Source organism: Drosophila eugracilis, unplaced genomic scaffold (genome assembly GCF_018153835.1).
Source record: "Drosophila eugracilis isolate 14026-0451.02 unplaced genomic scaffold, ASM1815383v1 contig_2011, whole genome shotgun sequence".
NCBI lineage: Eukaryota > Metazoa > Arthropoda > Insecta > Diptera > Drosophilidae > Drosophila > Drosophila eugracilis.
Window position 1 is genome coordinate 72,043 of NW_024572880.1, and position 12,831 is coordinate 84,873.

The following is a 12,831-nucleotide window of genomic DNA, read 5'->3' on the forward strand; positions in this document are numbered from 1 at the left end:
TTCCTTCCTGATTACATTTATTTCAAAAACTCTGACAAAAACCGAACAATTATACGCAACAAATAAAAAGGAACTTTTAGCCATTGTATGGGCTTTTAAAAATCTTCGAAATTACTTATATGGGGCTAACAACCTAGAGATCTATACCGATCAACAACCTCTTTCATTTTCCATTTCTCAAGAAACCCGAAAACCCTTAAACCAGTTTAAGCAACAATTGCTAATAGGAACGGGGAGGTATACAATACATGAGTCGAATAATGTATTCGGAAATACTAGACATATAATAGAGAATGACACTCCAGAAAATTTAGTATCAATCTTAAGGGAATATATTCCACCCAATATAACAATAGGAGTTCACTGTACTCTAGAAGATTTTTACAGAATTCAAAAACCACTTAAGGACAATTTTATAAACACATTTTTATACACTACGACATTTGTCCAGGATGTCGAGAACGCTGAAGACAGATCTCTTATTATCACAGAAACTCATTGTAGAGCTCATAGAGGGCTTGATGAAAATTATAAACAAATAACTAGACTCTATTATTAGCCCAATTTATACAAAAAGCTTAAGGAGTTTATAAAGAATTGCACTATCTGCAATCAAAACAAATACAACTGACACCCAGATTCCTATCGGTCAAGCACCAATTCCAGAAAGAGAAGGTGAAAATTTGCATCTTGACATATTTTACTCCCAAAATCTTATATTCATTACTTGTATAGATTCGTATTCAAAATACTTAGTCGTAAAAGAAATCCCTAAAAAACTTTATTTAGAAAATAAAGTTTCAGAAATTTTACAACAATTTCCATTAGCCAAATCTTTGATGATAGATAACGAACCAAGTTTTTCTTCATCCCAATTTAAATCTTTTGCACAAAGAAATGGGATATTTTTATTCTTTGCAGATCCTCGACATAGTACGTCTAACGGACAAATAGAAAGGGTACACTCTACCTTAACAGAAATTTCTCGCTGCATTAAAGATGAGCTTAATTTAATTGATTATCTCGAAATTATAATTAGAGCAGCACAAAAATACAATTTAACAATTCATTCAATAACCAATCATCGACCTTTTGATATATTATTTAATAAAATCAAACACGATGATATTCCTAAATTATTGCAGCAAGCCCAAAATAAAATGTTGCATTTTCACAATAAAGATAGACAAAATAAGAATTATCACGTAGGAGAGGTAATTTACGAAAAGAAACACGGGGAAAGGAACAAGCTTAATTCTAGATATAAAAGAAGTAGTTAAGGAAAATCTCCCAAATAAAGTTATTATAAATAACAGAAACCGTACGATTCATAAAGATAATATTAAATAACTTGTTTCAAATTACATATGATTTCAATAATGTACTTATTATTGCTGGTAGCTACAACCAAATCCGAAATTATGGATAACACGAACCATGATTTCCTTCTTTACAAGGATACCAAAGCTGTTCTTATTTATGAATCATACGCAGATTTATTTCATATAACTAATATAAGTCTTTATAAAGAAAGAAAAAATTAATCTTGAAACAGAATTTTCGAAGGGTCACGACAACAAGAATTTTAAAATTAATAATATTTCCTACACCAATATAGACAATAAGATATTGGATACAGATTTTTTAGTATCCGAATATATTATATCTAACGATTCGGAACTCACATTCGATAATATTAACATACTAACTCCATTTATTCAAATTAAACAAACTTAAATACCAGTTACGTTAATATTAATCATATTCACAATTGTATATTTAACTATTACGATTATAATCAAATTCAGAAAGTTTTTAATATTCAAACCATGGCAAATTCATACAGAAATTGAACCAAAAAATAAAATTTCCGATAATGAAATAAACAATATACCCGACAATGAAAATACCCTAGAAGAAAATGTCATTGTCGAATTAACTCATCAATTACATTCAATATACCCATCAATTCCAATGAATCGGGACGATTCAATTTAGAATGGGGGGAGTTATATGACACATTATTTAGGGGCTCTTACCCAACTTATAAACAACTTTAAGCCGAGAGCCAATTTCCAAATAACTCTGATAGACCCGATATAAATCCGTGGTCAGCTATTTCTATCAATTAGGCCTCAGAATCATTCCCACCCAGATCAATTTCACGCAGCCCAAATCAAACGGATGCTGTAAACATCCAGTCCGCTAACGTAAACAAAAGATCCCCAAAGCGAGCCCCGAGTCCGCTAACGTAATCAAAAAGATCCCCATAGCGGTCCCTAAACTCCGCTAATGTAAACACCAATTTCCGGCCAAGATTGGACTTTAAATTTAATTGACAAATTGCATCATCCTATTTTCCGACTCTCTTGAGATTCCATTCTCTTTATAAATTTTTGGGGATAAATTCTCTTAAGCCGAGGTTTGATTATTAATCATTGAACTAGAGATCCTCAGTCCGTTTTTGAGATCCGAACGAGCAGTGAAACGAGCAGTGAAAAGAATAAGTTCGACCTATTGAAAAATTGTAATAGTGATTAAGTGATTAAAAAATAAAATTAAATTTTTTTACAAAAATCACGAGAAAGAAACTGAATTTGCATGCCATATATTTTCTGCGACCAGGGCCATTCCAAGGGCTGAGAGTGACGAATCCGTCAGTACAATCCCCGATCCTACACAGAGGCAGACTTGCTCTGTTGTAAAAATGGCTCAAAGTGCGGTCGAAGTGGCGCTGAAAAAGTTCATCACTATAACAGATCGAATTAGCCAATTTGAGGCTAACATAAATACCCCGGGCTCCCCAGAAACGGAAATAGGCTCCCAATACATGTGCGAAGTCCATCGAGACCAAATTCGGGCACTCTGGGAGAAGGTGGAGAAGTGCTATGAGAGCTGCTCCGATTTGATAGCCGTGTCCGACGACAATTCGGTCACCTCAGCAGTGCTGGAATCGAAGTATAGCTACTGTTACTCCGTATATTGGAGGTGTATTGCCAAGCTTCGGGAGAAAATTGCCTCCCAATCCACTCAGGCTTCCGTCAATGTCCGCACGGTTACCTCCAGTGGATACCGAGGTCATTGCGGGTGATTATCTTCGGTGGCTCGCCTTTAAAGACTTGTTTACGGCCATTTACATAGAGTAGAGAAGTTGTTCCACTTGCTGTCCAAAACAAGTGGTGACGCACACGCCATTGTTTCTAAGGCTCCTCTTACATATGAGGGGTTTGTCGCAGCGTGGCAAAGCCTCACAGACCGTTTTGAGAATCGGCGGCTGTTAGTCAATAGCCAGTTGAAGATCCTTTTCAACCTCCAGTCTATTTCTCAAGAGTCCGGGGTCGCGCTGAGGGAACTGCAAGCCACCATTCAGTGTTGTCTGACAGCCCTAGAAATGTCCGCCATCAATGTTGAGGCGTGGGATTGTCTCCTGGTCTTTATGATTATCTCGAAGCTCCCCAAGGTCACACTTTCTATGTGGCAGCAATCCGTACATAATAAGAAATTCCAACACGGAAGGAATTAGATAACTTCCTGACAGAGCGCCATCGCACTCTGGAGGCCATCGACGACGTTAGGCCTAGTGGCTGCGGGCAATCTCCGCCAAGGTCGGGACTTCCTGCTGCCCCTGCACGGAGGCTCAATTCGTACGAGACTCGAGTGGCTCCGGGCCAAAAGGGATGCGATCTCTGTTCGAGGGAGAACCACCCTATCCGCTTATGTCCGCGTTTCCTAGAAATGAACGTGGACGGGCGCTCCGACTACATTAAGAGGAGTCAGTTATGCTTGAACTGTTTTGCCCGAGGGCACCAGCAGCGAGACTGCACGAGCGCCCATACCTGCTTCACATGCCACAGCCGACACCACACCCTCCTGCACCGCGGCAATCCGTTCGCTACCGCTCCAAGTCCGCCTACTCCAGCAAGGGCTCGACCCGCACAACCTGCCAGAAGCACAAGCGGCTCAGAGGATCAGTCGGATGTGCAGGTGTGCTTCGCCTCCGGGTCTGGAGCCGTCCTACTGGGCACTGCCCTTATCAACGTGTGCCATCTGGGGTGCAGTTTCCAGGCACGAGCACTGATAGACTCAGGGTCCGAAGCGACGTTCATAACTGAACGACTGTTCAACCTTGTCAAGCTTCCCTTCAAGACTATTCAAGCCCAAATGTCCGGTCTTAATCAGACCATTTCCGCGCAGTCTACTAAATTGTGCTATTTATCCATTCGGTCGCCGTCTAGACCCGGGTTGCAATTCGAGACTGCGGCTTACGTTCTTCCTCAGTTGGCAGGAAATCTGCCATCCTATCCGATTCCGCGGGATCGTCTCAAGGGGCTGCCCGACATTCCCCTGGCGGATCCCAACTTCTTTGAAAGCTCCCAAGTCGATGTGTTAATAGGAGCTGACATTCTTCCGTCCATTCTTCTCGGTAATACCAGGGCTAACATCTGCGGGTCACTTCTCGGTCAGGAAACCATTTTTGGATGGGTGCTGACAGGCCCATTATCTCCAGCCAACCCTCGCAGCGTGTCCGTTTTTTCCACACGAGTTGCCCGTAGCCTCGGTGACTCGCTGGATCAGCTCCTCACCAAATTTTGGGAGGTGGAGGATATGCCCACACAGATTAATTCGGAATCGGATTCAGTTTGCGAGCACAATTTTGTCCAGACGACGAGAAGAGACGAGTGTGGCAAGTACGTTGTGACGCCCCCCTTACGCGACCCCGAGCAGAAGGGTTCCGAGCTGTCGGCTTCACGGTCCTTTGCTCTTGCTCAGTTACGGCATAATGAGCAGCGGCTAAAGAGGGATCCGCCACTTAAGGCCCGCTATGACTCGGTAATCCAGGAATACATCGACTTAGGCCACATGACCGAAGTCTCTCCCACGAGCAGTTCCGCTACCTACTATCTCCCACATCATGTCGTCTTCAAGCCCGAAAGCACGAACACCAAGGTGCGGGTAGTCTTCAATGCTTCGAGCCCGTCCGCAAACGGGACCAGTCTGAACGACATTCTTTACGCAGGCCCGGTCTTACAATCCGACCTGACGATTCAAATCCTAAAGTGGCGATAATTTAGGTTTGACTTCAACGCCGACATCGAGAAGATGTATCGGCAAATTTGGGTAGACCCCAAGCATACTCCGCTCCGCTGTGCCCCGTTCCAAGCGATCCGTGTCCTGCAGCAACTCGCTGACGACGAAGAGTTGAATTACCCGCAGGCAAGCCAAATTATCCGGCATTTTATGTACGTTGATGACGTTTTCGCGTGGCAGACTCAAAAACCGAAGCCCAAGTGGTGATTCGGGAGCTAAAGGGCGCCCTAGAGTCGGCAGGGTTTCCACTGAGAAAATGGACGTCGAATAGCAAGGCGATCCTGGCCGACATTCCGAGCGACCACCTCCTTCGTGCTGATTTCCTCGACATCGATGCAGAGAGCACGGCCAAGACACTCGGCGTGCGGTGGAAAGCGACGAGTAATGAGTTTCCAGAGCCAGAGTTGACCAGAGTTGAGCCAGAGTTGACTTCCGGCTCGTCCTTCACGAAGCGCCAAGTCCTCTCCCACATTGCCAAATTGTTCGATCCAGCAGGTTGGCTCGCTCCCTTCATTGTCCCGGCGAAAATGTTCATGCAGGACATTTGGCTTCTGGATCCGGGGTGGGAAGACGCCCTTCCTCAAGATTTCTGTCAACGATGGGTTGACTTCCTGAAGAATTACTCGGTGCTCGATCAGATTCGTGTTCCTCGATGGGTCGCGTTCCGACCACACCTAAGGGTCGAGCATCACGGGTTTTGCGACGCTTCAGAGAAGGCGTACGGCTCAGCAATTTACGAGGTTGGGTCTACGGTAATGGTGAACCTGCTGACTGCAAAGACTCGAGTGGCCCCAGTTAAAACGGTGTCGCTCCCTCGGCTAGAACTGTGCGGCGCCTTGTTGTTGTCGGAAATGGCCACCGCCGTTCTGCCAAAGATACCAGGGCCCCATCTGTCCCATATTGTTGAACGGACTCGACTATTGTCCTCGCGTGGCTGCAGAAGCCAGCGTGTCAGTGGACAACGTTCGTGGCCAACCGGGTAGCCAAGATCGCCCAGTTCACCGACGTGCAGAAATGGGCACATGTCCGCTCCGAGCAGAACCCTGCGGACCTCGCCAGCCGGGGCGTAGGTCTCCAAGACCTTGCGGATAACCAGTTGTGGTGGCATGGCCTAGCTGGCTGCAAAGGCCTCGCAGCGAGTGGTCCACTCAAGGCAATGATGCCCCCGTGACTGAACTCGAGAAGCGAGCAGTGAAGGTCCATGTCGCGAAGGCGCCCCCCAAAGATCTCCTTGAACGTTTTTCCACACTCGACAAGGCACTACGAGTCCTTGCCTTTGTTAGTCGCTTCATCCAGCGCGCGCGGAAGATACGATCTCCGTTCGAAGAGCACCTGACAGCTAATGAGATTACGTCGACTGAAAGTCTTCTAGTTTCCGTCACTCAGCGCACACACTTCGTCTCTGAAATGGGCCATCTGTCTCGACTCCTTGTTCAATTTACGCATCGCATCACGCTACATGGTGGCAATCAGCTGATGATCCGCCTGATTCCGGCCAAATTCTGGATTCCCAGTGTGAGGAATTTGTAAAGTATGTGTCATCCCCAAGAAGAAGTTGCAGACGCAACTCATGGGAGAGCTACCGAAGGAACGGACGTCCTTCTCGCGCCCATTCACGTACCCAGGTGTGGATTATGCCGGTCCTTTCGAGATAAAGAACTATACGGGGCAAGCCTGCCTCATCACATAGGGGTATGTGTTGGTGTTTGTGTGCTTCTCCACTAAGGCCATCCATTTAGAGCCTACGTCGGACCTAACGACCGAGAAATTTCTGGCTGCTTTCGCTCGATTCATGTCCCGGAGAGGATGCCCCCGTCAAGTGCAGTCGGACAACGGGAAGACCTTTGTGGGAGCAGCTGCCTTACTATCTCGCGATTTTCTCCAGAGCCTAAAAGGGGCTGTGACCGGTGCCTACAGTCACCAGCAGCTTCTCTGGCATTTCATTCCTCCGGGAGGCAGGCGTCAAGAGCTTCAAGACCTAGTTCTACAAGTCCACCGCCACGCGGAAATACACCTTTGAGGAGCTGGCTACTCTCCTGGCGAGGATCGATGCGTGCCCAAATTCGCGGCCGCTCGCGCCAATGTCCGAAGACCCTGCTGATCTGATGGCTCTTACACCCTGGCACTTTCTGGTGGGAGGTCCTCTTCTCGTCACGGTCGAACCCGAGCTAAAGGGGGATACTACGTCAATTATTAATCGCTGGCAGCACCTGAAGGCTCTTCAGCAGCAATTTTGGCTGCGATGGAAGGAAGAGTACCTCAAGGAGCTCCATAAGAGGAACAAGTGGCGTGCCCCTACGAGGAATCTCCGCGTTGGGGATATGGTGGTCATCAAGGAGGACAACCTTCTGTCCAATGAGCGGCGATTAGCTAGGATTGACGCGGTGTATTTAGGATCCGATGGCCATGTCCGAGTGATCGACATCCGCACCGCGCGAGGGCTCCGATGGACGCGTCCGCCTGCCCACAATTATTATGCGTTTCCTCCGTTCCAATGTCCCTGTCCATTGTGCTGTCTCGTAGCTGTGCCCGTAGTTCCAAATCGAACTTCACACCAATTCTGATAACGCTGTTTTGTTTCTTCATCTTAGTTCCGCCAGCCATATTCAGCACGATGTCGCCACGTCCACGCAGCGCCCAGTCACTGGAGAGCAGATGTTCTCGAGGTACACAGTCCTACCGATGCCGAGTCTGCAGTGGGATCCATCCTTTGAAGCAATGTCGGCGCTTTCTACGTCTCAGTGCCGAGAAGCGGCTCCGGGCGGTTCTAGTGATCCGGTATTGCTCCAGCTGCCTGGCTCACGAGCACTCCGACGGATCGTGCCGGCGTGGGGACTGCTGTAGATCTGTGGTCAGGATCACTACTCGCTGCTGCACCTCGTGGAGAAGCCGCGGGCTCGGCGCCAGCCACGTCAAGAGGAGCACCGGTCACGGAGCACGGAAGACAGTACACGGAGTGTCTCAGCTGGCGCTCAGCCGTCGTCCGTCAACTCCCGGCGCGGTTCGGTTGCTTGTCGGCCTTCGTCCGCCACCTTCCGGCACTCACAAGCCGGTCCACGGCCATCGACTTCCCGGCGCTCGTCGGCAGCTCCTCAGCATTCTTCGGCCACTGGCCGGCAAGCTTCAGGTGCTCCACGGCCTTCGTCCGCCACTCATCGGGTGCCGTCCACCGCTCGACCGCCCGCGTCATCCGCGCCTAGGCAATTTTCCGCCTCTCGTCAAGGGACCCCGCAGGACGCGGGACGAACAAGTTTGTTCAGCCACCGTGGGTTCCAAAACGGATGATAGCGTTCGGCTGGAGGTCGTTTTCAAAATCAAGCCTTACGTGCCCGTTCGTACGCCGTCTCGAGAGCTGAGCGGTGCGTGCCCACTTCCGAGGCGTGACATTGGCGGATGAGCGGTTCTATCTGCCAGCGACGATCTCCGTTGTCCTCGGCGCGGATATGTACCCACGTATCATGCAGCCGGGCTTCCTGAAGATCGCATCCACGCTGAAGAGCGCATCCGCGCTGAAGAGCGCATCCGCTCCTCTCTGCACAATCTTGCACTCTCTCTCTCTCGGGTTCAACTGCAGCCCTCGGCGATCGTTTTTCTTATGCTAAGCTAAGTTAAGTCAGTTTTTCTGTATGCAGTGAATAAAGCCTTACTCCACGACACCCCCGACTTCATCTTCTCTACAACCAAGAGGTATCTTTTTGTGGCAACACCGCCCCACTACAACACTCTGATTTCCAAACGAAGCTGCTAATTATACCCGTTACTCGTAAAGTAAAAGGGTATACTAGATACGTTGAAAAGTATGTAACAGATAGAAGGAAGCGTTTCCGACCCTATAAAGTATATATATTCATGATCAGGATGAATAGCGAAGTCGATTGAGACATGTCTGTCTGTCCGTCCGTCCGTCCGTCCGTATGAACGCTGAGATCTCAGGAACTATAAAAGATACAAAGTTGAGATTAACCATGAAGGTTCCTGAGGTCCCGGGACAGCGCAAGTTTATTACAGCATCCTGCCACGCCCAGGAACTTTTGGAGCTAGAAAGTTGAAATTCAGTATGTATAATCTTAAGATGCCAGCGCATCTTATAGTGGCTCTACTATCCGACCACACCCACCCATACGCCCACAAGGCTCAAAAGACGGTTTTCGGATTTTCTATGGGATTTTAATATCGTTCGGATTTAGCATATAGGTTTTAATGATGCTCCCAATGCAAATTGTTTTTTTCCGATCAAACCACGCCCACTCTAACGCCCACAAAACCCGAAAAACCAAAAATGCAAAAATCTCGAAAACTATATGAGCTACAAAATTATTAGCTTAGGAAGACGTATTTAAGAGTTGCCTCTGCAACTTGCCACGAAGTTACATCCGCCCACGCCTACTCTAACGCCCACAAACAGCGGAAAACTGTGGCGTCTATAATATTATTATGAATGCCTTCGTTTGAACTTGTATTACTTATTTCTGTTAAAATCTATCGATTTACCAAAGATTTTTTAAATCGGAACATTATTTCGCTATTTATAAAGAAATTAATGGGCAGTGACGCCACTATAAGCATTCTCAACATACTTTCTCTGACAATAGGTGGCGCCTTGTGAGTTTCCACTAGCAAAATAATATTTTAAAATTTTGTAAAACAGTAACGGGTATCTTATAGTCGCGGCACTCGACTATAGCGTTTCCTCTTGTCTTGGATATCAACTGATACAACGGTTTCATCTGTTCAGAGAACTGTGGGACAAATTTACGAAAGTTCGACGCTAAACCTATAAATTGTCTCTATTGTGAAACATTCTTTGGTTGAGATAGTCCAGCCAGAGCTTGTATTTCTCGAGGATTTGGTTAAATACTACCGTCCTTGACCAAGTAATAAATGAAAATCATTCTTCCGATAGAGCCCTTAGCTCGACTGTCAATCTTTCAACTGCTTCCTCTTTTGATCTCGCTACTATTACTGCATCATCAATGTAAACAATTGCATAAGAGTACCGCAAGTCACGTAGAGCTCGCGCTATAGAGGCATTCTTCAGCCCAAATGACATAGCTAGAAACTCATACTCGGCCTCATGGATCCTGCAGCTATTGGAATCTGATCAAATCCACTAGCCATATCTAAGCAAGAGAAGTATTTACCCCCACGCAGTTTCTTCACTTGATATTGGAGGCAACGGATATTTGTCAGCCACTGTATATGCATTTAGCTGTCTATAATCTATGCACAAACGTTCACTGTCATCTTTCTTTTTTACTATAAAACGTGGACGTATTACGTTTGCTGCCAACATTTCTTTGATTTTATCTCTTACCAATTCTTTTTCATCTACGCCAAGTCGATATGGGCGTCTCTGCACAGTCTTGTTGGCATCCAATAAACGTATTTCTAATTCTCCAGTCGTGACACGCCTGCTCGGCATTCCAATAATAAAATGTTCAGTGTATGGATAAATAATGTTCTTCAATTTAAACCTATCATTATCACTTAAATCATAATTTTTATCAAATAGTTCACATAATTTATAATAGTTGCATTAGATATTAAATTGACTCGTGTAATTTTAAAAATATTTAATTTATCAGCATTCATCGTTATGCCAAAGCCAAGTGGCAAGATTTCACGACCAATCATTATGTCATGTTTCAAATACTCATCTTTAACTACATTAAACATGATTTCAAAATTAAATTGCCAAATCGTAAGGTGGACACTATTTATAATTACAGTGTACAGCATTTGCACCAATTCCTTTGGGCTCCAAAACTGCACAGACCTCTACTCGCTTCTCGTTCAAACTGCTACTCGATGCTGCTGTTCCCTTCATACATGCGGATGCAATAAGACCGCCGATTCCACATTTAAAGCAAGTCACTCCAGACCTGTCTCGTCCCGCCAGTGGTTTTCTAAACGATTGGCTTGGTTTTGAATCTTCTGCTTTCCTCTTACCGCATTCTAGCATTTTGTGTCCGGAAATTCCACAGTAATGGCACTTCATTGATGTGCGTGCCTTGAATCTCTTCCTGACGGGGCCGATCGAATGATCTGAAGCCAGATGCTCATTTTGTTTGCCGTATGCATACACCTTGAACTGCTGCTGTAGTTCATTTCTGTTTATTATATTGGTGGCAAACAATAGACACTGCAGTCTAGTATCGATTTGCGACTTGTGTGCCAGCACGAAAGAGACGGATATCTCCTCGATGTCCATCGACATCCATTTTGTCAGAAGCGACGTCACTAATCGACTACCTTCACTAATCGTCCACCGTCACTAATCGTCAACAATCACTCGCCTGTTTTCGGCCGTCCGTTGAGAATATTTATTAAGATGGCGGTCTCAGAGTGGTCGAAGCGGAGAACAAAAAATTCTTGAAATTTTGGCCAGGTTATGCCAGGATAGCTAATCTGTACCAGCCATTGTGAAGCTCTCCCTTCTTGTGCTCAGGTCAGCGACCTCCAGGGGATGCTCCGTGAAAATCATATCGGCTGTTTTGCGCCACGCGCTGGCGTCAACTTCAGCCACGTAATTATTTCTAAAATTGATACCGCTGTAGCTGTTTCCACTTTGAGTATACAATATTGAGTTGGCGTTGCCTGTCATTTCAGTACAGCATTGTATGTACTTAGTGATGGCATCATTCATAGCTGAGAAGTTGCCTTCCTCTAAAACTGTTTTTAGGCGGCATCCCACTTTTAAACCATTGTGGTGATGGCTTTCTTTGTGCAGAATTTGTCAGCGTGTTCGGCTGGTAGGACTTAGTCAATGTATGTATTCTGTGGTGAATTTCTCCGCTGTTTTGCCGTTCTGGCTTGTTTTTCCATTTTAGCTTAGACTACGTTAGATGGTTCACCGACTTAATTGCCATGTTTTTTTTTATGATTAAACTTATGATTGATCCTAACTAATTGACCAATTCGTTTTATTTATTGCGTTTCTATTTTCAAGTACTATGGTTGTGTCCTTTAATTCTCAGATATGCAGAGTTAATTGCTCCCATTCCATATTAAAATTTTATCCAATTTTAAACCCGTTACTCGAAGAGTAAAAGGGTATATTAGATTCGATGGAAAGTATATAACAGGTAGAAGGAATCGTTTTCGACCCTATAAAGTATATATATTCTTGATCAGCATCATTAGCGAAGTAGATTACGACACGTCCGTTTGTCTGCCAATCCGTCCATTTGTCTGCAGCACACACAGCAGCCTGCAACGCCCACTCTAACGCCCATAAATCACGAATAAGTGAAACCGCTGAAATCCCAGGAACTATTAGACGCAGAAAGTAGGGACCAAGACAATGAAGTTTAACCGTGCTGACGTGTTTTTCTCACCGCTCCTACAGTGTGTTCGTAAGCGTAATCACAAACAGTAAAAAAAAATAAAAATAATAAGCGAAAGGACGCAGAAATGCCAAATAGCAAGGCGTACTTTTCGTATGTCTCACCGGTGCCAAAAAGTAGTGAAATGTCTTTGACCGCAACCGAAGACGTTCGCTCTCTTACGCCCCGACTCCTAACCCCGAACAGCGTTGCCGTAACTCAGTCTTAGAGCTCACAATCGCCGCACTGACGTCATCTTGGACAATATCTTCTACGGTTCCATCGGTAACTACCATTTCTGCAATTACAACAACAACAACGTCTAAGTTGTCGTCAACTCTCCTGCCATTGCTCTCATTGCAAGCTGTACAAGCCTCTGATAAGATACGCAAGCTTTGGGGTGACCAAAAACATTCCA

General features: G+C 45.6%; 1 pseudogene; it reads left to right on the forward strand.

Moving 5' to 3' along the window:
* The first annotated feature begins 2,661 nt into the window (after positions 1–2,661).
* Positions 2,662–7,189, forward strand: LOC121529868 (annotated as a pseudogene).
* The last annotated feature ends 5,642 nt before the right edge of the window (positions 7,190–12,831 follow it).